Source organism: Temnothorax nylanderi, unplaced genomic scaffold (genome assembly GCF_030848795.1).
Source record: "Temnothorax nylanderi isolate EJ_2023f unplaced genomic scaffold, tnyl_v1.0 TNYL_tig0246_pilon, whole genome shotgun sequence".
Lineage (NCBI taxonomy): Eukaryota > Metazoa > Arthropoda > Insecta > Hymenoptera > Formicidae > Temnothorax > Temnothorax nylanderi.
In genome coordinates, this window is record NW_027249308.1 from 232,336 (window position 1) to 255,922 (window position 23,587).

Consider the following 23,587-nt stretch of genomic DNA (forward strand, 5'->3'; position numbering starts at 1 on the left):
GGATATACGCCCGCGGATATGGACTAACAAATCAAAATCAAAGATAAGCGAAAGTTCGCAAAGTACAAACTCCTCTTTAAGCCTGAGACAACCCGCATCTGAAGATATGATCACAAAAGCGGGTGCTATGAACCCCCTGACCCCATGGATGCGGAGAACCTCCCATTGCCATCAGGAGGAGACATAGGGATCTACCAGGAGAAAGACGACGATGAGAATCCAGACAGACCAAAGGCAAGGAAAAGACCCCGTCACATGCCTCAACCTACTCAAAAGATAATGGAACAACCAAAAAGAACCACACGACAGGATGACATACTAACTCCCCAGATAACAAAATGCCTGGTAAGTGAGCTCACGACGCGTGCACGTCGTGCGGATAATTTGCACGGCGTGAACTCATGGTACTAAACAGATGCGTCCTCAAATAATGCTCATATGACCCGTCGGGCGAAAGAGAATCCGGTTCCTATTCCGGAACCCGGCAGCGGAACCGCATACAATTCGGGCCCTCGTAAGAGTGTTCGTCAGGGTAACCCAAAATGACCTGGAGACGCCGTCGGGAGATCCGGGAAGAGTTTTATTTTCTGTATAAGCGTTCGAGAACCCTATCAGAACGTGTGAGTGCGGCATGCGTGCGGGTCATATGAGCATCAATTGCTCTCACATATACATACATATATATTGGTTTTTATGCGAAAAAGAAGCGATAAAAATGCGGCCGAATCGACAAAACTCGAATCTTTATTAATCAATGTTCATACAATGAGATCTCACATCAGAAACGAAATTTATATTGTTTTCATACAAAAATATATCTCTCTAATACTACTATCACACTAATGCGGCTCGCGCGCGGCTTAAACGGTAAAAAGTAGAAAATATCGTGCACGCTACTGTACACATGTCGTGAAACTGTGCGGGAACTGCGCGGATCCGCGAATTTCCATGCCTTTCACACTTAAGAGCAGTCTATTAAACGGACGCTCTCGCCAAGGTAACGAGCGTACGAAAAACTTTGGGGATAAATAAAAGAAAAAAGGAGAGAAAGAAACAAGGCGGAGGAGAGAAAACAAACGAGTATAAAATTACGAAATATTAAATATCTCTGCGCGTTAACAAACTAAACGTCGCTTAATGTGTTATTTGTACATTTTGTGCTAAATTCTCGCAGGAAACCTGTCTGTCTTTTTTTTTAATCATGCCGGCGTACCAGTGCAAACAAAAATAAAAAAAATTAATAATAAAGGAAATGAAAGAAAAAAGAAAAGGAAAGATCGCAATACTGTAACAAATAACACTCATCTCTTGATCACGCATAGCAAACATCGCCCGTTGGACGAATCGTAAACCTTATTCTAATACGTCTACCCCAGAAAATTGCAGCAAAAAGAAAAAAGAGAAACGGGAGGATCCCTTCGCAGCGATCTTTCCGGTTGAGGAGTGTAAATCTAGCAACAATCATACAGCACGCTTTTACTGCAGAATCCGAGCTAAACGCGAGCTGTATTCGACACGCTAAATCTACGTTCGTCACTCGCGTTACTTAAAAAAAAAATACAATACAAAAAATACAAAAAAAATACAATAAATCGTACCCGAAGTTATACGTATTTGTAACGTTTTTGCCATTTTATCTGATATTTAAATATTATTTTTATATGTAGAGCGATCTTTTACGATCAATATTATAATTTATCATTAATTATATATTAATCGTAAAAGATCGCACTGTCATCACGTGTGTGTTCACTATGCCATCACGTGTGCGTAATCACTATGCCATCACGTGTGCGTAATCACTGTACCATCACACGTGTAATCACACGTGATGGCATAGTGCGACCTTCTATGCAAATACGAATCTGGGTGCATGTGGTATGAATAAGCGTCTACATTATGCATACGCCGTAATTATACGGATGTAATAGACTTAGCCGGATTGTACTGAAAAAAAAGCGACCGTAGAAGCTTTTTTCGTATTTACGGGATGATAGTGCGTTTTTATGCTAAAAGGCTAATTTTTATGAATATATGTATAAGTTGAAAATATAAAATAAATTCTTTTCATACGAGATTCATTTTTGATAAAAATAACGTTACCAAAATGAAATGAACTAACAAGGGAACGGTCGGAAGTGTCCCTACCCGATTTGGATGCGCTTTGGATATGTTGTTGAGCATAAAAAAAAACAGACTTGTATTTTTTTTTGCGGCGTATCTCGACGTTTAGGGGTTGAAAAAACCCCTAAAAAATAACGACCGATTTGGATGCGCTTTGGATATGTTGTCGAGCATCAAAAAACATTAGACACGGGTTTTTTTTTGCTGCTTATCTCGACGTTTAGGGGTTGAAACAACCCCTAAAAAATAACGACCGATTTGGATGCGCTTTGGATATGTTGTCGAGCATCAAAAAACATTAGACACGGGTTTTTTTTTGCTGGTTATCTCGACGTTTAGGGGTTGAAACAACCCCTAAAAAATAACGGATTTTATAGTTTTTAGCGAATATCTTCGAAAATATAAGGCGTATGAAAAAAAGTTTGGTACAAAAGGTTTATGGCTTTTTGTGCTCTTTACAATGGCGTAATCAGATTTTTCAAATTTGTCACATTTTTTAATTTAACCCCACTCCCACCTATTATTTTTGCCAAATATAACAATTTTTCCAACGCAAATTTAAGAGCGTCAAATTCCAAATACATCAATGTGTATTTTTATTATGATACCATTATTAGATTTTTGGCCTTTTTTTCATACGCCTTATATTTTCGAAGATATTCGCTAAAAACTATAAAATTCGTTATTTTTTAGGGGTTGTTTCAACCCCTAAACGTCGAGATAACCAGCAAAAAAAAACCCGTGTCTAATGTTTTTTGATGCTCGACAACATATCCAAAGCGCATCCAAATCGGTCGTTATTTTTTAGGGGTTGTTTCAACCCCTAAACGTCGAAATAAGCAGCAAAAAAAAACCCGTGTCTAATGTTTTTTGATGCTCGACAACATATCCAAAGCGCATCCAAATCGGTCGTTATTTTTTAGGGGTTTTTTCAACCCCTAAACGTCAAGATAACCAGCAAAAAAAACCCGTGTCTAATGTTTTTTGATGCTCGACAACATATCCAAAGCGCATCCAAATCGGTCGTTATTTTTTAGGGGTTGTTTCAACCCCTAAACGTCGAGATAAGCAGCAAAAAAAAACCCGTGTCTAATGTTTTTTGATGCTCGACAACATATCCAAAGCGCATCCAAATCGGTCGTTATTTTTTAGGGGTTTTTTCAACCCCTAAACGTCGAGATACGCCGCAAAAAAAATACGAGTCTGTTTTTTTTTTATGCTCAACAACATATCCAAAGCGCATCCAAATCGGGTAGGGACACTTCCGACCGTTCCCTTGTAAGTCTTTCAAAGAAATTTTTTACTGACTTTTAATTAATAATAATAATAATTCTGGGGAAAATAAATAGTTTTAAGTGTATGACTCATACGTTATATAAATGTAATATAAAATGTTATATAAAATATCAGTAAGAAATTTTGAAACGTAACATTTATGTCTATAGAAATGTTGAAAATTAATTTGATAATGAGTAGCTCGTGAGTTATTACAGTGGATTTCCAAACGTTTATATCGCGTAAATTCCTCTTTTTCTTCGTAGACTAACATAACAGCCACTATCGCTACTAACAACAATTGCTTGAATTTTTTGTTTCATTTCAATCCCAAGTCTTCCGTGGATACGTGTGGAAGGTTGGTTCCGAATACGTGGTGTGAATGTTGCTCAATATGTAAATGAAAAAATAGAAGTGTCCCAAGTTTTGTTTCGTAAAGCGAGCATGATGCGTTCGTGCATGCACGGTGTGATAATCACGCCGTGAAGGTAACATGAACCCGCACGAATTGTTATCTGGGTCTCCTCCGTGAAATAAAAGACATAATGACTGATCTATCCATAAAGGTGCCTTTTCATGCTGACGCTCGACGCTCTATTTCAGCGTCAGAAGACATCACGTGACCAAAAATATCTCAGCGGAATGAAAAGACATTTCAGCGTTAAAGTCAGTGAGTGTGAAGGTTATAAAAATGTCACTTACTAAACATCAGATTTGGTTAAACCAATGCAATGAAATAATCAGAAAACATGAAATGAAAAAAAAATACTAATAGCATTTTTGATTAACGAAATAAAGAAAAAGAATTTATCATGCAATATTTCCTGTCGTTACATTAGAAAATAGTAGATTTCGAAATTATTTTCGTATGAATATAACTCAATATGAAGAATTATTGTGTATGATTTCACCCTTTATAACTAAACAGACTGTTGTTAGAGAACCAATATCAGCTGCAGGCTGCAGAACGACTATCTATGACATTAAGGTAAGTTCTTCGTAAATTTAATTTTCTTTTTTTATTTATATTATTTTTTATAGTAAATTTATATAAATATAATATTTATTTTATAAAGATTTTTGGCATCTGGTGATCCGATGACTTCCATATCGTATCAATATCTTGTTGGACTGACAACTGTCAGTAAGATTATATTGAAGAAAGTTGCAGTGTCATATGGAATTGTTTAGTAAAGAAAGTACTTCCATCTAATTTAAAAGAAGAAAGTTGATTAAATATTAGTAATAAATTTGAAAATAAATGGAATTTTAATCATTGTATTAGAGCAATTGACGGAAAACATGTTCTTATTCAAGTATGTATATTATATATTAATATGTAATAAATCTATTACACACACGCACACACGCACACACGCACACACGCACACACGCACACACGCACACACGCGCACGCGCACGCACACGCACACGCACACGCACACGCACACGCACACACACACGCATGCACCTCCTCCTCCTCCTTCTCCTCCTTTATATAAATGTCTAACCTTATTTGCAAAAATAAAAAATATATAAATTATTAAGCTTATTTTAAAATTTTACAGTAAAATAATTGGTTTCATAGATGAAATTAAAGGCCTGAAAATTGTTGAAGAAGCTCAATATTACTGTTTATTAAAATTTATTTTCAATAATAACAGTAGACATCGAGTACAAGTTGTTGCTTGGAGTAAAGAAATTGATGGAATTGAACATCATTTAAAACCTAATCGATAGTTGAAAAAGCTCAACATTACTGTTTATAAAAATTTATTTTAAATAATAACAGCAGGCATCGAGTACAAGTTGTTGCTTAGAATAAAGAAATTGATCGAATTGAACATATCATTTAAAACCTAATCAATAGTTGAAAAAGTCCAACATTACTGTTTGTTAAAATTTATTTTAAATAAAAATAGCAGGCATCGAGTTCAAGTTGTTGCATGGAATAAAGAAATCGATCGAATCAAACATCATTTAGAACCCAATCGATAGTTAGAAAAGCCCAACATTACTGTTTGTTAAAATTTATTTTAAATAATAATAGCAGGCACCGAGTACAAGTAGTGGCCTGGAATAAAGAAATTGATCGAATCAAACATCATTTAAAACCTAATCGATAGTTGGAAAAGCCCAACATTACTATTTGTTAAAATTTATTTTAAATAATAACAGCAGGCATCGAGTACAAGTTGTTGCTTGGAATAAAGAAATTGATCGAATTGAACATCATTTAAAACCTAATCGATAGTTGGAAAAGTCCAACATTACTGTTTGTTAAAATTTATTTTAAATAATAATAGCAGGCACCGAGTACAAATAGTGGCCTGGAACACAGAAATTGATCAAATTAGAGATGGGCGATACAGTATCGATATCTCAAACATCGATACGATTAACGATTTATGAAAACAAGGATATATAGAGTGTATTGAAAGGGATAAGGCCAATGAACTGGAAGATGAAAGAGGAGTTTGAGCAGAAAACATAATGTATGTATATAAATTTTTCTTGTATTTGCTATGGTTCAGTAAAGCACCGGTGGGTGCTGGGACTGTCACTTTTGGGTGACAGAGTTTGCACCGGTGATGTTTTATCAAACAAATCAGTGGGCGCTGGGACTGTTCCCTTTTGAAAATAGAGTCCTCACCGGCTACGCTGGTGGGTGCTGGGACTATTTTTTGGGGGGAACAGAATCCGCACTGGTGATGTTTTATAAAACAAACCTTAACGTATTTTTAATGTAAAGTATACTCTGTTGTGAGCGCACAACGTTATAATGATTACACTGGTCGACAAAAAATGACTTTTTTTCTGATTCAAGCATCGGAATAGGCTTATCTTATAGATTTTTCACCGCTGAACACGAATCTGGTCTCAAAAATTGCCCATCACGTCGAGATTTTGAGGAAAACGGACTCAAAGACTCAAAAAACCCTGTTTTTGCTCGTTTTTGATGACATGTAGAAAGTGAAGCTGAGGTGTTAGAAGTCTCTAACTAGGCTTAAATTAAAGCTTGAACCTTCAGCTAAAAGAATCAAATCGAAAAGACCCTGAATCAATCATAAATTTTCATGTAGCATAACTTTTCCATGTGCGCGTGTCCTGCTCTCGGCATCACCCAGAATCAACGACGTGGACGTAGCAGGAAGCTGATCCCTTCGGAGTGTTGGTTTAAAGTGAGTAATCCCCTTGCCTCTCACGTGTGCGTGTGTGTGCGTGTGTGTGTAAATCTCGTGATACCAAGTTTCAATCAAATCCGTCAATATTTAAAATTTTATGTCCGCCATTTTGAATCCGCCATTTTGAATTTTTAAATTTTGACCTTAGATTCGTAATCAACGACCACAAAAACAGTAAATAGCAAAATTAAAATTTATAAGTAAGTGTGCCACTGTGCACGGCTATGTAAGTGCAAGTAGAGTGCGCGCGCACATGAAAAAGTTATGCTACATGAAAATTTATGATTGATTCAGGGTCTTTTCGATTTGATCCTTTTAGCTGAAGGTTCAAGCTTCAATTTAAGCCTAGTTAGAGACTTCTAGCACCTCAGCTTCACTTTCTACATGTCATCAAAAACGGGCAAAAACAGGGTTTTTTGAGTCTTTGAGACCGTTTTTCTCAAAATCTCGACGTGATGGGCAATTTTCGAGGCCAGATTCGTGTTCAGCGATGAAAAATCTATAAGATAAGCTTATTCCGATGCTTGAATCATTTTGCGTGTCGACTTGTGTTAGTTAATGTACAATACTTGGCAACACCGAGTTGCCTTCAATAGGTAATGCGAACCTAGCAACTAAAGTCGAATCTGAATTCCACCTAAAAACCTGACGATTGCATCGGACGATCGATCGTCCGATGCAAACCGACACCGGAACCAGGAGCGTTCAACTCCAAGACGACCAAAAGCGCTGAGGCGAAGGTCAACGCTAACTCGGGAGCCCCCGAGTTAGCAACAGGATGTCGGTTTTTTAATCTTTTTAAGGTCAGTGATTTCAATAGGAAGATACTATTTGTAAATAGTGGTCATGGAGGAAGAACCCACGATGCACACGTGTCTGGAATGCTTCAATTCTTTCGCGTCACTTAGAACAGCAATTTCAGAATGGACGAACAAATGCTTGGTTATTAGGTATATTACATTAATATTATTATTAATATTAGAAATATTATATGATATACAGATAGAAATGTTATATCGTTGATATATGCATGGCAGGATTTTAATATTATAGGTGATTCCGGATATCCTTTGTTACCGTACTTATTGACACCAAAACTAAGACAATCAGAAGGATCACCTTCGGCTCGTTACACTAATGCTCATGTAAGAGCTCGGTCATGTATAGAACGAGCTATTGGGATGTTAAAAGGACGATGGTGTCTAAGAAAAGAGAGAGCATTGCATTATTCACCAGAATTTTCAGGTAAGATTCATATACCAATTGCATCTTGTAAATACTAATGTAATACCAATAGTTATATTAATTTTATGATGTTATAAACAATTTCAGCTCTCATTGTTAATGCTTGTTGCGTCGTTCAAAACATAGCCATATGGCATATAACATACCGCAGCCTGAGATATATTACGACGAATTGGACATAGAGGAAAGAAATATGGGATTGAACGATATAAGAAATGTAAACGGTAACGAAATACGAGAACATGTCATTCAACAGTATTTTAATTAACCTTTAAATCGTATATTCAAGGTATTCAAGGCTTCCGCTGTTGGCTGTTTTGTAAGTATTTATAAATAATATCACAAAATTGTAAGATTTATAAACGTACACAAAACGCTTTAATTATAATTTCCAAATTTAGACCGAATGTTTCGGTTTATATAGAATTTGTTCACTTTGATTACGTATGAAATACACAAAACACGTAAATTATAGTTTGTACAAATATAATGAATCGTGTAAATTCTGTTGAAGGTGAGGAAATTTTGAAAAGTACTTGGTATTATAATGGTATGATTATGATGGTATATATATATGAATTCATATCTATCAATATGGATTCTAATCAAGAAGATGTAAGAATAGTCTACCATCCAATATTCTCCCTGAATAAAAGTAATTTAAATTTGAATTCACCAATCTAATTAAATTCAAATAGCCTTTAATTTCCAGAACTCCTATTCAAAGCTGTCGCTGGCAACAGTGAACTACCAAGTATTCTTGTCGCTGCTGTTGTAAACCGAACGCGATTAGGGAATCATTTAAAAAATTCGGAAATGCAGCTTGACTCCAATTTAATAATCGGCCTGATTTCCTAACAGTCCGATGAGGTTGCCCGATGCAACCAATATCTTGACAAATCGATCTCGATTTAGAAATCGACCTGATTGTCAAAAAACCGCGGATTACACGTCCGCGTGTTCTTGAGATCATGACGTGCAGTTTCGAACTCACATTCGTAGTTCAGACACCGAATACATAACACTCTTTCCAGATGGCTAATGGCGAACAAAATAATGGAGAAATTCGTGAGAGTTCACAACGAACGAACTTGGATGTCTCGGATGTCTCGGATGTCACATGTCCATTATGCAGGAAACAGTGAAACTTGGATGGACACCGCTTACGCTCGTTACGTTGCGGACATATGTTTGGCTATAATTGTATACTGGATTGGCTAGACTCATGCAGCAGTTGTCCACAATACAAGACGACAGCTACCGTAGGAGATATTAGGATGTTGTATGCAACAAAACTTACAACAACTGATTCTACTCCATACGACCACCTGAAGAGTCGTTTCGATACTCTGACACAACAAAAGGATATTTTGGAAGAAGAATTAAAGGAAGCCAATATTTGTTTAAAAGAATACGAAAAACAAATAACTTGTATGGAGAAAAGTATTTCCAAGTTGAAAAGCAAAAAATTAATATTAATAGTGACCAAAATGGTTATATCTCTGTTGAGGTTGCATTGACGCTGCAACCCGATCGAGCGAAGTGCAATTGCCGAAGTAGAATATAAACCATGAAGAAACAGGCAATCAGGCAGTCGGAAAATCGATCAGACAAACGCCCGCCCAAATCACGTGAGATACACGCTCACGATATAATATATTCACCTAAGCAAAGTCAAATCCACATCGAGGTCAAAGAAAATCTGATCAAAAATGAAAGTTTTTGCTTACCAAGACTGACGATCTGTTAGTACTCTACGTACGTCATAACGTTGGTGAATCTATGCAACGCTTATGACGGTTATGAACAAGAGGAAGACCCTTTCATACCCGAGGTGAAAGAATTGATAAAGTTTATTTTATTTCATTTTCCCGAGGCTGATCTGGCCACAGATGACAACTTCGTATAAAATAGACGGTGCGTGTTAGCAAATGCCGGTGTCAATCCGAAGAGTGCTCCGCTGTAACGCGATAATGTAGATCCGAAACGAAATTAATTTGTAAACCCGAGACGAGTATTAAGATTTGCATTATGGAATGAATATTTTAAAATAAATATAACGGGAAATATATGGACATGGAAAGCGCACGCGTTAGCGCGCGCTGCGTGCTAGTAGACTCAGCATAAATTTAGCATAAAACGCAAAACTATATGTCTCCTGATATTTATAAATTCTTTGAATAAAAATAGTAAAAAAGAAGTTACTTTTATGAACATTATTAATTCCCTACCATTTAAATTTATATATAACACGCGAGTAATATATATAATAAATTCTCTGATGATTGAGATAATATATAACATATACTTGTATAATCATCTATTATATGTATAAATAGTTTATTGATAATTATCATAAATATCATAATTATCATAATAAACTGCCCGACACAGTTTAGAGTGAATGGAGGAACATCAAGTTCCTTGGAAAACAGTTGAAATGCACTGAGAGAGAGAGAGACATAACTCATGATACACGTCGCAATAACATGCAGCAATATAAAGATAAAATCATAAACACCTTAGAAAAGTAGCATATTTTAAAGCACCCATTAGGACACAAACTTATTCTTATTACTATATTATTGTTAAACGAGCTAAAATTTGATTACGTTTATTTTCTATAAAACGATCGTCTTGCTTTGATATTTAAAAAGTCTAACAGAGTGTAACGAACAGCGAATTTTACCATGTCGCATGTTCGTGTCGCAAATGCGCATATTGTAAATAATGTCGACATTATTGTAAAATTATTAGTAAGGCGCCTGTTAAATATAGTGTAAAGTAGTATAAGTATTAGTTAAGGTATAACATAATTAAAGGAACGCGGAAATAACTAAATTACGATATAATTCGATAAGTTCCTTTATTTAGCGTACAATACTCAAAATCCGGATCGGCACACGTTGCTCTCGGAAAATCACGCGATTTTCGGATGATTCTCACGCGACGCTCTCACGTATTCGCGTGAGCCCTACGGTCCCCTACCCCGGGACGCCACCGAACTGGAGGTATATATATAGGCCCTGTGAGCCGGCTTTATTCATTTTCATTCTCATTCTCATTCTGATTCTGATTCTCACATTCAGTTTTGGGCATCCTTCCTCTATCGGAAACGATATTCGAGAGTTCCGTGAGCCGAACGAACTTAACCGCGAGCGCGTTACTCTTTGAACTGTGCCTCTGTAAAAAGAAATGAAAGTGTGGTTAGCAATAAATCAGTGCACATATTGCCTAAATAATCTCGTTCTACTTACACCTCGGCGATCTTAAATCCGATACTCACCAGTCGAAGCGCGCCTCCCACAGGGCGTTCTCGATAGATCCTCGTTTCGATGCGCGCCTCTATCAGGGCGTTCTCGATAGTCCTTACCTAAGATGCGCGCCTCCCGCAGGGCGTTCTCTGAGTCCAGCCGTTCTTTCCTCGTTCCTGAAAGTATGAAATAAAATTAGATTATGGAATACCGACTATCGAGTAATTAATTACACGCTACCGCTAAGGATTATACACATACAATTTTACACCGACACGAGGACACACGCACACAACTTGGCTTACGATATAAATGCGAAGGAAGTCGAAATACACACATTAACCAGGAATTGTTATTATCGTAAGCAATCATTAAGGTAAGTCTGTATTTACCAATGGTACGCTCGAGGCGCTCCGGACAGGCCCACCAGTTGAAAAGGCTTCGGCGAGCCTACTATAAGACCGGAGATTTCGATCCAAGCATATTTCACCACGTTCCGTCACAGGGTGTAACAGCCGAGCCTGTCGGCGACGTTCATCACGCCTCCACTTCGCGACAACAGCCCCCGGCTGTCGTAGAGCGCCCGAAACCTAAAATAATTCGAGAAGAAATTTTAACTCAGAAAATTCAGATGATCCTTCGAGAGTGTAGCGCGACCCAAAATGCTAAAGGAAATAAATCAGAGCCTCACTTACCTTCGCGCTCCGCTTGAGATATTTTAACGCCCGGATATTTAGTATCACGAAAACCCACTCCGACGTCGAGATCAAAAACCGGACGTGACAAAAGCAATCATTAAATATAGAAACGTGGATAAAATTTATTACAGACGTTACAAAATATATATTAATCAATTTAAAAAATAAATGCGACTAATTTGCTTAAGAAATACAACTCACAAAGCAGTGATGGTAAGTTCTTTTTAATATTTTTTTGCTAGTAGCTTATTCTTGACATTTATTTTTAAATCTCTAAATTTTAGACACAAGAGTTTGCTAGCTTATTTACTTGAAGTATAAAATGCAATTTTTGCTTTATTACCGAATAAAATGTAAAATTGCAGCAGAAGTTTTCAAAATGTATATTCATTGATAAAACATTTAATTAAATTAAACGATACGGACTTACAGTAACACCGCTAATCACATGTTGATTGCTGCTGTCTGTTGTTGCGCTACTTACTTACAATTAGCCTGTCTGCTAGCTAGAGAGTCACGTTACGGTAAGTCAACGCGCCTTCTCGGATTTCACTGATTGTCCCACTCGTCGGCTGTTACCGGATATATTTCTCGCTCTGGATCTGACTTACGCTGTTCCTCTTAGAATTTGCTTCACTGCCTTAAATTCGCTTTATCTTGCAGGTTTCTTCGTTGGTTAGTTTCTCTGACGCCTGAGATGGCGAATCTCACCGCTGCCACCAAATTGTTGTGCCGGACCGGCACAGAGGATTTGTCTTTCACGAGGAGTCGGTCGAGAAATCACTATATTTTATTTTATATAAAATTTTAATAAACTTGAATTGGAATAAACTCCAATTGATTTCAAATCGAACGAAGGTTTTAACTTATTTAGCGCACGCGATAAACGGCGATGTGATTCGAGCGCGTTTGATACAAAAATTGCCCGCGTGTTCGTTCTCTCGTCCGCTTTTATTTCAGCGGGTCTGTTGCTGAATCGGGTTGTCTCCAGGTTGGTTGTGTTATTGCCCGACCATGATACTGAAACTAGCAGCCGAGCGCTGGCGGCCAAAGTAAAAACGGTCACAACGATGCGCGGCGTGTATGGTGAGCGGCGTACTTCATGCACACAACATTTGAAAAAAATATAAAAAACTATTTCTTTACGTCGCCGCTCGCTTCTATTAATTATTGATCGCCATCTGAAATATTTCATAAAACAAAATTTATTTTAAATTTCCACGACGTTTGGCATCGTGCAAAAGTGCGACGAAGCGTTCTATAATGACTTCAAACGCGTAAAAAAAATAGAAAGACACATTGCTCCCACTTCCTACATGACTTAAATTGTTGCTGAAGATGTGTAGAATGCTGTAAATAAAAAATAAAAAAATAAAAAAGATGTCCGTGCATTTGGCAATGTATTAACGGGGCGCGTGGTCTCCAGCAGCAGTCACGACACCTGAAAAAAATATAAAAATCTATTTCTCTGCATCGCCGCTCGTTTCTATTACTTGTTGATCGCCACCTGAAATATTTTGCATAAAACAAAATTTATTTTAAATTGCCACGACGTTTGGCATCGTGCAAAAGTGCGAAGCAGCGCTCTATAACGATTTCAAACGCTTAAAAAATAGAAATACCCGTTGCTCTCACTTCCTACATGACTTAATTTGTTGCTGAAGGTGTGTAGAATGCTGTAAATAAAGAAATGGAAAAAATGTCCGTGCATTTGGCAATGTATTAACGGGGCGCGCGGTCTCCACCAGCAGTCACGATACCTGAAAAAAAAAATAATAATAAAACGCGACGAGCTCGCGCGACGTTCTCATATCTGTTTCGATGACGAGGAAAGCGATGAGCGTCATTTGTTTCATCGTGGATGTTTAGCGCTGCTACTATGCAAGTCGTTTATGTGGGTGCAAAATAAGCATTTCTTTTATACGTCGGGGATCTTGATCGGTGTCGAAAAATTTTTATTTATTTTACTATATTGTAAGTGGTGCATTGTTCGCGCAATTGTTGTTGAAAATTATGAAGTTCTCAATGGAACAGTTGGCCGAAGCGCTATTTTTGTTTATGCCAAAGACTAATTTGCATTGTTTCAAGACGTCACCCGATTGTAAATCATATAAAATAGAAAATTGTTTTTTGAGCGTGTGTGTCGTCATATTTTGGCTCAAGCTGGATTTCCAAACCCTCATAAAAACACTGTGAAAACGCACACCACGCAGTGAATTTTTAAGAAAAAATTCGACGAGATTGAAAAAATATATCACCGATTGGGTTCTCCACCTGTGCCACCACGCGTAAGTAAATTGTTAAACGAGTGTAATGATAATAATGAAACGAAAATTTTGCATGACAAGGCGGAAGATACGACTTCCGTTAACCCTCGTAGAACACACCTATTTTTTCATTCACGGAGAACACTCTGGGTCAATCTGATCCTACACACACTTTGATCGTCCACCATTTTAAATTGACGAGTGCGATCAGCTTAAAAAAATTTCCAGATGTACTTGGAACATTGTTAAATCAATTGATATAAATAAAAAGTGCCATTGGAATTATTTACATATTTAAAAAATTTTTTTTTTAATTGTTTTTTTTTTTGAAAAAAACAATTTTTAATTTACAAAAAAATTTAATTTTTTTTATTTTTAATATTTCTGGCTAAAAATTTACGTGTATGTGTTTTTTACGATAAAACTCGAGGTAAGGGTCAAATTGACCCTGTGTGTTCTCCAAGGGTTAATACAAAAATAAGTAGGGGAGACCGGGGCTATGTGTCCACACTTTACGCTTTTTTCAAGTTTATTAAAAAACTAATAAAGATATTTGGCTAAAATTTTAATGACGAAACATTTATTGTTGTCGACTGACGATTGACAATGTATACAAAACGAGATCTTATTGTCGGATAGTCGTTTCCATGAAGTCAACATCAGTTTAGTAAGAAAAATCCTTATAAATAACTCGTTTCCTACCGGAATTATCGATAAAAGAATTAAGGCTCGACTTAAGACGCTCGAGAGTAGGGTGGAAGGAGTTGATGCGTCACAGAGCGGGTTTGACACCAGACGATGCGTTACGGTACCATACGTGAAGGGCTTAGGCGAGGATATCCGACGCATATTTAAGACAGTCCATCTCGACACGTTGTATACCATCCCGAAAAAACTGGATGGTGTTATAGGTAGTGGTAAGGACGCTTAGCAAAGAAAAAACTACTGATTTGATATACAAGATAGATTGCGGTGATTGCGATGCAACATATATAGGGCAAACCAAATGTCACTTAATGACACGGGTTAATGAACATCAAAAAGACATTAAAAAACATGATAGCAATCACTCGGTCGTTAGCAAACATCGTGTTTTGTCAGGCCATAATTTTAAATGGTCCGAAACTAATATCATTCACAGAGAAATAAACACAAAAAAGAGAGAGATTGCAAAAATGTTTTTAATCAAAAAACACTCCAATACGATCAATTTAAAAAAGGATACAGAAAATTTAAATCCTATATATGATAAAGTCATTGCGTTGGTTTAGACATCACGTGAGCATCACATGTATATATAATAACAACCAATGTATTCGTAAACTGTGAAAACGATCAGTATGTTTCTGAACACCGACATGTGATCACGTTTGCTGTCGGCGCTCCTTCGATAATGGTTTACTCAGCTTATCTGAGCGACATTGTTGCATCGATGCGGGCGAAGTCATCTTATTGCACTCATTCTTGTGTGTCACAAACTACACGTAAAGTATATTTTCATAGAACACACAATGTTTTAAATATTTGACACTTTTCCTGCATTGACTTTTGACCATTGTTCTTATAGTGACTGTCTTTATGACTATTTCTGGTAAAATTTTCTAAGATACGGACGTGTAGGTTTTGACATGATTAACAAGGTATCGCTTTTCATTAATTTATTAATTCAGCATAGAAATTGTTATCCCTCCGACCGAATTGATTTTTCTGAATTGTTTGTCAGTTAGAAGCTTGAGGAGGACCTAATCCAAAGGTCGAAACGTCGCAGCGTTTTGTATACATTGCCAATCGTCAGTCGACAACAATAAATGTTTCGTGGTTTATAATCATTGGCGGAATAAACAATTATTTCTTGTAAAATTTTAATGGTATAACCCTTCAACCTTGCTATTAAAAAAAACAATTAAAATCGTTAATCTTTTAACATTTTAAAGAGGCGAATTTTTTAAGTGGGCAAGTCAAGCGTAGACAGCCCCATATACGGGACTATCTGTCCACATTTATACTTATTTATACTTATTATTTATTATTAATCGCAAAAAAACAAACATTTAAATCTCTTACGTAGGGCATTTTTCAAATACTTGTTACAATGGTAGAGACATATGTCTCTTAAAACTTGAGATAGCAGTACTGTGGACACATAGCCCCCGTAGACAGATAGCCTCGGTCTCCCCTACAACATCGTTTCCTCTTTCCCCGCAGACCGATCGTGATGATACAATGCATTGCTCATCAGCATACACATCGCCAATAGATAAATTTGAAATACATGGAGACGACTTCGGAGACTGTGATAGTCCTATGTCCGCATCTACGCATGGAAATCTTTTGTCTTCTCTCGGTTGCAATGAGTCAGTGAATTACCCAATCTACAAATCGCCCGTATTCGAAATAAATGACGACGAATTTAAGGACAATGATAGTGCTATTTCCGCAATGCACGAAAGTGTTTCATCTTCTGCCGATTGCGATGAGTTCAAAAACAACAATACCTCACAACATAGTGAAGAATTCAGTACGCATGACTCATCTGAAGAAAATACGTGCTCTAGTATTTTGATACCTCGGGAATTTTGGGAGACGTACTTAAATAATGGCACAAGGTTACTCAGTGGCTGGACCGACGCGTTTAATGATTTTTTCAAGAAGTCATTTCCAAATTACGTCTTACGCTTTTTAGAGCATAAATGCTACAATAATAAAAAATTCAACACAAAGTTTTTCTGGCGAAAGCGCAATGTAAAAACAGTCACTGTGTATTGTTCACATTTGTAAGTAATGTGCCATTAAAACCGTTTCGTGACATAACACTAGAAGTGTTACTCAGCGGAACTATAGAACATGACCCAGACGAGATTCATCGTCGTTTTGTGAAGAGTAAAAATCGTGCCAACATCGCGCAAATCCTGAAGGGCAAGAAACCAAATGTAGTAAAGTTAGAAATGCTCGGTTCCGCTAATGAAAATGTTTTGAAATCTGGTAACCGCAATGATGCTTTGAGCTCCACAGTTCCACAAAAAATTTCAAGCGAGAACAACACTCGTGACGATTTAGATCGTGACCTTATCAACTTCTTATTGAAGTTGAAAGATAAGTTTAAAATTTCTTGGCCCCATACACTCTTAAGCATGTGTCGCCAAAAATTGGAGGTACACGTTGAAATAAAAACCCTACGTAATTACGAGGGACATAAGTACCGCATAACGTAAGTACTTCCTAACTTCGAGGTACCATCTTTCCTTCTATTTTTGAGGGTACTTATGTCCCTCGTAATTACGTAGGGTTTTTATTTCAACGTGTACCTCCAATTTTTGGCGACACATGCTTAAGAGTGAGTGCAGGTCAATCTCGTTTCCGCCGCGTCGCTCGTATACGAGCGGCGCGGCGGAAACGAGATTGACCTGCACTATATATACTTGAACAAGAAAAGATATAGATAACTGACATTAGAAAAGACAAAGCTCTGACAAAATTCTTCTGCAATAGATATTAATAATCTTCGTCCATATATAAAACAAGAGACCAAACTGACACTATTTAATAAGATACACAATTTATTATATATCTTTAAATAACGAACAACTTACAAATACAATTTGCAATATTTACTATTCATATACGATAAAATATTTAGAGTGGAGATACGCGATACGCGGCCCGATCGCGCTGTACAACTGAACGACCACCGAAGCCCCCGGGGGCCTGTAGAACTTGATTGCTTAGTAGATTGCTGTCAGCTCTCTGTCATAAGTACTGTAATTAGTTTGAGCTGGCGTGAACTTTTTTGAGAAAAATCCCAGGGGTCGCCAGTTGATGTCATCTGTCGATTGTTCCAGCACTGCCCCCATAGCGATCCCTGAAGCGTCTGCCGTAATTCGCAATTTAGCGTTTGGCGCTGGATGCGCTAGTTGCGTTGCATTAGCCAGATCTTGCTTTACTTTATTAAAAGCTTCGATGGCCTCTGCTGTCCATTCTATTGGTCGTTTGTCGTTCTTTTTTGAGTCTTTGAGGTACTTATTCAACGGCGCTTGCGTAGCTGCGGCGTTTGGGATACATCGATGATAAAAATTAACGGCTCCTAGAAATCTGCGGAGTTCTTGTACCGTCTCTGGTCGTTTAAAATCAAGGACGCTTCTGACTTTGTCTGGTAACGGTTCAGATCCTTTGCTGGAGATCTTATAACCCAAGAAATTTACCGACTCTGCTCCGAACTCACATTTGTCAACGTTGATTTGAAGTCCGTGCTCTCTCAGCCGATTGAAAATAATCTTCAGGTGTTGCTTATGTTCTTCGAGAGATGACGAAGCGATGAGAAGATCGTCAATGTAAGCGAAAACGAAGTCGAGCTCTGCCAAAACTTGATTGATAAATCGTTGAAAAGTCTGGGCTGCGTTCCTAAGACCAAATGGCATTACCAGGAATTCGAAAAGTCCGAAAGGCGTAGTGACGGCTGTTTTAGGAATGTCTTCGTCAGCTACTGGTATTTGGTGATAAGCTCTGGTCAGATCGATGGTCGAGAAAATTTTCTTCCCGTGTAGAATTGATGAAAAATCTTGAACGTGCGCGATTGGGTACCTGTCGGGTCGTGTTAGTGCGTTTACCCGACGGTAATCGCCACACGGGCGCCAGCTACCGTTTTTCTTCTTGACCATGTGAAGAGGACTGGCCCATTGGCTTTTTGATGGTCGGCAATAGCCTAAATCAATCATGAATTGAAATTCCGCCTTTGCCGTTTTGAGTTTATCGGGATGAAGACGTCGTGGTTGCTCAAATACTGGCTGTCCAGACGTTTCTATGTGATGCTTAACGGTATGGCGTGGATTCGTGATGACGGTGGATGGTTTGGTAATCTCCGGGAATTCGGCTAGGATGTCGGTTATAGGAGCTGTTTTATCGAAGCTGGATATTCCTTGTAATGGTGCTTTATCCATAGTTGTTTTGACCGTTAATCCTGTTTCCGCGTCTTCCAGTATCTTCGAGCGAAGATTCAGAGTGAGATTATGCTTGTATAGAACGTCGGCTCCTATAATCGCGTATGGCACCTGGGCGATGAGACAGACACAACGAATTGGTCGACGGAGTCCGAAATCTAGCATCATTACTCGTTCGCCGTATGTCTTGATGTGTGTACCATTTGCGGCATAGAGTGTGCCTTGTTTATGGCTGACCGGGTCCCAAGGATGTGGTGGAACGACTGAGACATCCGCTCCTGTATCTATCAGGAAACGGAGTCCGGATATCTTATCCGTGACAAAAAGTCGGCGAGATGAGTTGGTGCCGTCCGTTGCCGCCGATATCAACGACGGCTGTTTTAGTTTCCCGTCGTTTGTTTGTCTTGCTTATCGGCTGTATCTTTTGGCCAATCACATGGGTCCGCACACTTTCTTGCTTTTCTTCCGAACCGCATGTGATAGAAACAAATTTTAGGTCCGCGCGACCGTCTACGTGACGAATTCCTGGAACGCGAGTCAGGGCGCGAGCGTGGGCGCGAACGTGAATGCGAATCAGACGTTGGCTTGCGGCGAGTCACTAAATTACTTACTTGTTTAATCAGTTCTGCGATCATAGGATCAGTTTCTGCTTTATTGACTGCTGCCGTTTCGTCGTTATTGCTCGATTTTTTTATTGCTACAAGTTCGCGGTTATCGACTGTCGGTCGATGTTCCATGATTTTGTCTGCGACGGCTGCTAACGCGTTAAGGTCTCCCGGTACTACTTGTAATGTCATGCGTACGTCGTTGGGGAGATATTCCAGAAAGAGCGTTTTTAAATCTTCATCGTCGATTCTTCCGGGGCCGGCTAGCGATCGCATTTCCGCGAGTAGTCTTGACGGTTTTTTTCCTTGAATTGTTAGACCGGATAGCAGCTTCCGTAATTCTTGTCCTCGCGTTAAGGAATAATGTTCAATCAGCAGCGACTTGAGTGTTTGATAGCGATTTTCACGGGGAATTCCGATGATCGTACTGCTCATACTTTCGTAGACTTCGTCATCTAGGCTGGATACCAACGCCGTGAATTTCTCTGCTTCTGATGTATTGCGATCGCGAAATTCATTTTCTGCAATTTCAAACCATGCACGCACGTTGGTACCGGCTTTAAATTTGCGTAGATTTATCTTGTACTCGCTATATCTACGGTACATCAAATTGTCTGGGTACATCATTGGCGGCTGCATGTATTGGTACAGCAACTCAGGTGGTACTTGCGATGTTGTCGTCCTCGATGTTGTGGCTTCCGCGTTGTTTCCTTTTTTCGGGGCCTCGCTACCTTGGTCTTCTTGCTGGTTTTTCTTCGCGTCTTCTCTAATACGGCCGTCGTTATCGAATTCGATGAGGCTGGTATCGGGTTGTCCGTTGCCCTCGGCCTGCTCGTCTGGTCCGTTCTTCCGTGGCGAATGCATCACGTTCATGTTTCTTCCGGTAACTTCCGATGGATTGTACGAGAATCCAGATCTCAGAATGCGTCTATCGTTCATCTGCCGGCGCGCGGTCACGCACTTCCGCGTTTTTTGCGAATCTGAACGACCCGAGCGAATACACGACGCGGGTGAACGTACGACGCGAGAAAATATACGACACAAGCAGTTACCCTGCGCACGCAGTGCGACGGACTACGCGGAACTCGATTCGCGGTACGCGAAGTTACGAGAAGATTCCACCTCAGCACAACGTTACGAAGAATTAGCTCGGACGTTTTGTTATACGTCGAGATCACGTCGGGGTCACCAATTTGTAGGGTTGTGCGCGGTAGAAGGTTAATTACGAGACGAGATATATCTTAACTATAACTATTTAATATGACTCTCAATCTCTTTACAGTTGGTATGTTCGCGTGTTACGACTTGTATCTGTAGAAGACTTGGCGCGAAGTATCTACTTCGGAAGGCGGTGTGTAACTAACTTAACTAGATGAGCAAATGCGTTGGAAGTGTAGCGTGAGTGTAACTAGTGTAAAAGGTGTGGTTCAGTGTTGCCAATATCCCTACAGCAGTCCGGATAACTAATACCAGACATCGGGCATGTTTCATTGCTTGCGGGTGGCGCTCATGCCCGTGGGCAATACATTGTCCACGCTCGAGCAACCAATCACATGCCCGTATTTCCATTACCGTACCGTTTTGCTTCCTTTACTGCATTGATGACGTCACGGCCCGTGGAAACGACATTTCCGTGAAGTAATTGGCTTACCGTGAGAAATAGGCTATTTCTCGCACAGAAATCCGTGAAATAAAGGGCACTTTTCCGCGCACATGTGATACAAATATAAGAGAACATATACATTCGAAGATAAGGCATTAGCACTAGCACTTTGTAAAAAAAGTCCAAAGGCGTATCGATATATGGCACAAATATTTTATTTACCTTGTAAAGAATTATTAAGAAAACTCGTACAAAGCGTTATTCTTAAACCAGGTATTTGCAAAACAATTTTTGAAGAAATAAAAGTTCGTGTAGCTTCATTTGCCGATGATAAATATAAATATTACACATTAATATTCGACGAAATGAAATTGGATGCTTCATTGACATACAATTCAGCTGCCAATTTGATTGAAGGTTTTACCGATGATGGCTATAACAGAACAAATGAAATAGCTGATCATGCACTTGTTTGGATGTTAAAAGGAATATATGGTACTAAACCATGGAAACAACCTGTTGTATTCTCTTTTTGTAAAGGAACAACTCCATGGGAAAGTATTGTATTAACGTTTAAGGAGATTGTTAAAAGAGCACATAATGCAGGATTAAAAATTGTAGCATCAATATGTGATCAAGGTAGTACTAATGTAAAGGCTATACGACATTTAATCCTGGATTCAAAACGAGAGGCATTCCATAATAATATAGATTTAAAACATGACATAATAATTATTAATGGAGAACGTATTATCCCATTATATGACCCACCACATTTGTTGAAATGTATACGAAACAATTTATTAACTAAAGATTTGCAATATAAATTAGAAGATGGCAAGATACGTATAGCAAAATGGTCACATGTAGAAGATGCATATGAAATTGATAATAGCAACGGGCATTTTCGGGCAATGCCTAAATTGATTTTCATGTTATACCAAATAAAATTAAAAAAATAAAAGTTTCATATTGTACTCAAGTTTTTAGTTATACTGTATCAACAGTCATGGCACTGATGAGTAAAAGTTATAGCCACAGTTCCATTTCCAATAAAACCATGCCACCTGAAGGAGTAGATACTGCTGAACTGCTGTTCTTTTTTAATGAATTATTCGATAGTTTAAACGGTAGTGTACAATTAGAAAATAATGAACATGAACAGTTGTGGATTGATGCAATAGCAGTCATTAAGACAATGGAATTTATAAAGAAAAGACCAAGTGATCGAAAAACTCCTGCAGTATTACAAAATTGGATACATACACTAGAAGGTTTCCGATTATTAAGTAATTATTTACGCGAAATCGAATTTGTAACGTTTACAACTAGAGCGTTTAACCAAGATCCAATTGAAAACTTTTTCGGACAAGTGCGACAACATGGTATGCGGAATATAAATCCTAATTGTAATAGTTTCTTAGGATATTATAAAAGTTTATTAATAAATACTTACATTCAAACTTACACAAAAGAAAATTGCGAAGCAGATAATACATCTGGATTTTTAATTAATTTAAAGAAACTGTTACATTTAGCATTATCAAAAGAAAATCAATCTTTACCTTTACCAATATCAAATATACCTACTTCATTACAAGAAATATCTATGACAGATGATATCAATGTCGCAGCTACCATACCAATATCAATAATAAGAAAAGCAACTTTAACGTATGTGAGAAATTGTGAAATGTGCCATACAAATGTAAATGCCTTACAACAAAATAATATTTATTTTTCAAAAATTATTAATGTTACTTATTCTTACTTGCCAATTATTTCGCATTTGGAACAATTTTCAAAACATATTAAGAACAATTTAATAGAAAGTATACATTTCAACTTTTTAGAATGCGACCATGTTGCATCATTAAAAGAAATTATAATATGCAAATGTGTTGATTGGCTCATAAGAAATTATTTTCAATATATTACAAAAATATTAAAAGGCATAATACAACCAAATAACGGAGATATTCTTATGCAGGCTGCAGAAAATTATTATAAAAAACATAGTAAAAAGATTGTTCATGATGCATAATATATAATATATATATAATGTATAACATATATATGGGGCAAAATTTGTCAACCGGGACACCGGCCTGCCCATAATTGTTTTCATCGCAGAAAAACGACCTTGCGCCTAGAGGTAGCTATGGGTAAGAGCTATAGAAAGCCGTGTGCAACTTTGCAGAATTCAAAATGGCGGTCCCAAAATGGCGCTTCAAAGTGCCAAAAATCTCTTCGTTCTCGTATGAACCTTGGATCTTTAGCTCAATCATGATTAAAACAGCTCTAAAATGACCTGTGTTAGAGTTAATAGTAGGTTGACCACGAATCAGTAGCTGGGTGATCGAAATTTGGGATGGTAATCCAATATGGTGGCCAGAA

At 37.9% G+C, this 23,587-nt stretch overlaps 1 long non-coding RNA gene and 1 pseudogene across 1 annotated transcript; one reads left to right on the top strand and one right to left on the bottom strand.

Moving 5' to 3' along the window:
* Nucleotides 1–144: 144 nt before the first annotated feature.
* Nucleotides 145–8,097, top strand: LOC139779859 (uncharacterized; annotated as a pseudogene).
* Nucleotides 8,098–10,690: 2,593 nt separating this feature from the next.
* LOC139779861 (uncharacterized) lies at nucleotides 10,691–14,129 on the bottom strand. Its single transcript, XR_011720040.1, has 3 exons — nucleotides 11,476–14,129; nucleotides 11,116–11,259; nucleotides 10,691–11,012 (listed from the first exon to the last, which is right to left on the bottom strand). It is a non-coding gene; the product is annotated as an uncharacterized lncRNA (long non-coding RNA).
* Between the last annotated feature and the right edge of the window lie 9,458 nt (nucleotides 14,130–23,587).